Source organism: Stylophora pistillata, chromosome 14, assembly GCF_964205215.1.
Source record: "Stylophora pistillata chromosome 14, jaStyPist1.2, whole genome shotgun sequence".
NCBI lineage: Eukaryota > Metazoa > Cnidaria > Anthozoa > Scleractinia > Pocilloporidae > Stylophora > Stylophora pistillata.
The window spans coordinates 10,085,676-10,090,237 of NC_142532.1; positions in this window are offsets into that span (position 1 = coordinate 10,085,676).

The following is a 4,562-nucleotide window of genomic DNA, read 5'->3' on the forward strand; positions in this document are numbered from 1 at the left end:
TAACTTGTTCCCTAACTGGTTGACTGAATGAAAGACTTAAACATTACTGACTGGCGACTGACTGATTTACTGACTCTCTGACTTGTTAATTATAAGATTCGTGGCCGACTACTGACGGACTGTCTGACGATTGATTTATAAGTTTACTGACTAATTGAATGACCCAATAGTACCTGACTAACTGACCGAGTGATTTACTATCTAGTTGACTTCCTGGTGCCTCGCCGGTTGACTGACTGCTTGACTGACTCAATGATATTGGACCTGCTGACTAACAGCTTGACTGACCTACTGTTACTTAACTGGAATCCTGAGGTGTTGATTCCCTTGCTGACCGACTGGTGACTCATTCATTGGCACTTAACTCCCTGGCTTCTTGGTTGAGCGAATGATTGACTGACTGGTTAAATGACTGGTTGACCGGCTGGGTGACTGACCTGCTGACAGACTTACTGGTTGGTGATCACTGTCTCACCGTCAAATGGTTTGAGCTAATCACTGGTACCTGACCAACTGACTTGACTTACTGACAAGTGACCAGCTGACTGATGGGTTTAACACCTTGCTAACTGACGGGTGACTGACTTAATAAGCGAGTTCTGACTGACTAGCTAAAAAAGTTGTGACAGGCTGACTGGCTGACTGACTGGTCAACTTCGTCAGTGGTACCTGATCAGCTGACTGTCTAGTTGACTTACTGATTGGTTCCTGACGCCTCTCATTGGTTGACTGATGGGCTGACTGACTTGCTTACCGACTGGTGACTGAGTGGCTTGGTGAATGGCTGGTGGACTGACTGGATGACTGACTTGTTGAATGACTAAGTGGTACCTCACTGGTTATCGGACAGGTTAACCAACTTACTGAACGACTGGCGACTAAGTCGCCTTTTGCGTCGTACCTTACCAGATGACTCCCTGATTTACTCACACGTTATCTGAATGTTTGACTGACCCACTGCAACTTGAGTGGTTATCTGACTGTTTAACTGAGTTGCTGGCCGACTTGTGATAGAGTGGCCAATTGACAGGTTATTGACGGCTTGACTGGCCGATTGACCAATTTACTCTCTGAATGGGTGACTGTTTAAGTGATATTTGTGTAGTTAACTGACCTGCTGAGCGACTCCTTACTGACTGGCCAATTGAATGGTTACTGACTGGCTGACTGCTTGGTTGTCTGACTGGCTAAATAAACGGTTGACTGCCCTAATCGTACCTGACTGGCTATCTGACTGGTTAACTGACTTAGTTACCGACTGTTGACTGCGCGGCTAATTGAGTGCTGATTAACTGGTTGACTAACAGGTTGACACACTGAATGGTATCTAACTAGTTAACTAAGTATGTGACCTGGAGGCTATTTTAGTATTGACTGTCTCGCTTCTCGACTGACTGGGTGACTGACTGGGTAACTGACTTAGTGGTACTTGAGTGATTGTTTACTTGGTTAACTTATTTGCTTAGCTAATGGTTCACTGATTCACTGGTACCTAACTGGGTATGTAACTGGTTAACTGACTTGCTGATCGAACGGTGACTGATTCTTCCATTGACCGGTGACTGTCTAGCTGGTTGACCGACTGGATAAATAACTGGTTGACTAATTCTGAGGTACTTGACTGGCTAACTGACACTTTAGCTGAGTTGCTGACGGACTAGTGACTGGTTGGCCTACGTACTGGTCACTCACTGGCTGGTTGTGTTATTGTATGACTGAATGCTTGACTGACTCAGTTGCACCACACTAACTATCGGAGTAGTTAAGTGACTTGCTGACCGTCAAATAGTCGGTCGTTTATCAGTCAGCATGTCAGTCACCAACCCATTAACCACCAATTCACCAATCGGTGAGGAAGTCACTTTACTACACCGATAATTAGTGAAGTGCAACTGACTCAGTCAAGCTTTCAGTCATACAATAAGTCAACCACCCAGTGAGTGACCAGTAGATAGGCCAATCAGTCACAAGTCCGTGAACAACTCAATTAACAGGTCAGATAGCCAGTGAACAACCAGTGAGTCAGTCAACTATTTAGTCATCCAGTCGGTCAACCAGCCAGGCAGTCACCAGTCAGTGGGTGAATTAGTCACTGATCGGTCAGTATGTCAGTTAACCAATCAGATACCCAGTCAAGTAGCAATGAATCAGCAAACCAGTAGCTGTGGAAATGAGTTAACTAAGTAAATAGCAACTCAAGTACTTTTACGTCAGTCACCCAGTCAGTCAACAAGTGAGACAGTCAACACTAACAACAACAACAACAACATTGACTTATGAAAGAAATAAAGGCTTTTGTAGCCCGCAGTTAGCAAAGCTATTCTAGGCGGGCTACCTAAACAGACACTGTATAGGCTCACACACACACACACACACACGCACGCACACACACACGCAACAATGAAATAAATAAATAAATGAGCAAATAAAAATAAATAATAAATAATAGTAGTAATAATCATGTTAAAGGTTTTAACTGAGCCAGTCACACAAGGGAGTTTTTAACAGGTCAAAGAGAAAGCTAATCAGTTGAAATACAAATATAAGCTACAAAGGTCAAGGTAGCGCAAGTCAACATTCATCTCCTCAATTTCAAGAATTTTCAAAAGCAAATGAGTTAGCTCACGTTTAAAAGGTGCTTTCTTTAGCTTACGAATTTCAGGGGGGATGCCATTCCATATTTTCGCACCAACTCTAGAAAAGGAAAACAACTGATGATTTGTTCTCGCCTGTTTTATATAAAAGCTTCCAGCTACTGAGAAACGAGTAGAGTAGGAATGAACCTGTTCAGAGTGAGTAAAAAGTTCAGAAATATTGAGAGGAGCACAGCGATTTTTGATGTCATGTAACAGAGAGGCAACCAATTTGAAGTAAAGCATTTTTATCGGTAGAATTCCCGAACGACTAAAAAGAGGAGCACTGTGAGATGTATAATCGGAAAAGTGCATTAGACGAAGAACCCGCTTTTGTAAAATGACGATTTTGTTTAGATGAGTATTGGCGGCTTGGCCCCAAGCAACGAGACCATAGGAAATATACGGTTCAATGAGCGAGCGGTAAATGTTTATAAGAGTAGTGAGCGGTACCAAGTGTCTTAGCCTTGCAACAATACCGATGCCTTTGTTTATTTTCGTGGAAATGTAGTTAATATGATGCTTCTAGGAGAGATTACCGTACTAGAGATTACTAAGAGATTACTAAAGTAGTGTTCAAGTCACCACAATATGAGGACCTCAGTTAACTGGTTAGAGAGACAGTCTAGTGCCATCGAGCTAGTCAACCTCTCACTCAGCCAGAAATCAATTAGCCTGGCAACTCAGAAATCAATTAGCCTGGCAGTCACTAGTCGGTAACCAAGTCACATAGCCAATCACGTAACTAGTCAAGTATCATTGGGGCACTCAGCCCTTCATTCAGCCATTCAGACAACCACGCAGTTAGCCAGTCAGTCACCATTCAATTAGTCACACTAACGAATCGCTCAGCAGGTCAGTTAACCATACAAATATCACTCACACAGTCACCTATTCAGAAAGTCAATTACTCAAACGGCCAGTCAGGCTGTCAGTCACCCATCAATTAGCCATTCAATCACAAGTCGGCCACCAAATCAGTTAACCCATCAGATAACCACTCAAATAGGACTGAGTTACTCAAACATGCAGAAAGCGAGTCAGTAAATCAGCCAGTCAGCTGGTCAGTCACGACTCAAAAAGCGACGCAGTCGCCAATCGCTCGGCAAGGCGGTTAACCAGTCCGATAACCAGTCAAGTACCACTTAATCATTCAACCATTCAGTCATCCAGTCAGTCCACCAGCTACTCACCCAGCCACTCAGTCACGAGTGGGTAACAAGGTCAGTCAACCCATCTGTCGACCAATCATAGAGGCCTCAGGAACCAATGTGTCAGTGAACTAGTTAGTCTGCTAATCAGGGACCACCGACGAAGTCGACCAGTCAGTCAGCTAGTCAGCCAGTCAGCACTTTGTCTATTTTTTTCATTTTATTATGAAGTCAGTCACCCGTCAATTAGCAAGGTGGAAAACGAATGAGTCAGCTGGTTACTTGTCATTAAGTTGGATAGTCATTTAGCCGTCCATGCATTAATGGGTCCATACCCCAGTCAACAGTTGGATACTAGTAATTCACTCAACAACCTAGTGAACTAATCACTAAGCCAATCAATCACCTATGGGTCAGCCAGGTAGCGTAACAGTTTGTCACATGGTCAAGTACTAGTAAGTCTGTCACCTACTAGTAAGTCTGTCACCCGGTCACTTAGTGTGCAAGTCAGTAACCACTCAGTTAGTCAGTCCGTTACCAGTCGCTCAGTAAGGTAGTCAACAAGTCAGTTAGTCGGTCAGGTACCAGTGATTACGCCAACCCATTAGACAGAAAGACAGTAATCACCCACTAATAAGTGTGTTACCAAGCCAATCACCCAGCCAGTCAGCCAGTCATTCAGCCAGTCAGTTAATCAGTCGCTCAACCAGAAAGTAAGCGAGTTAAGTACCAATGAATGAGTAACCAGTCGGTCAGCAGGGTAGTCAAAATCTCAGGA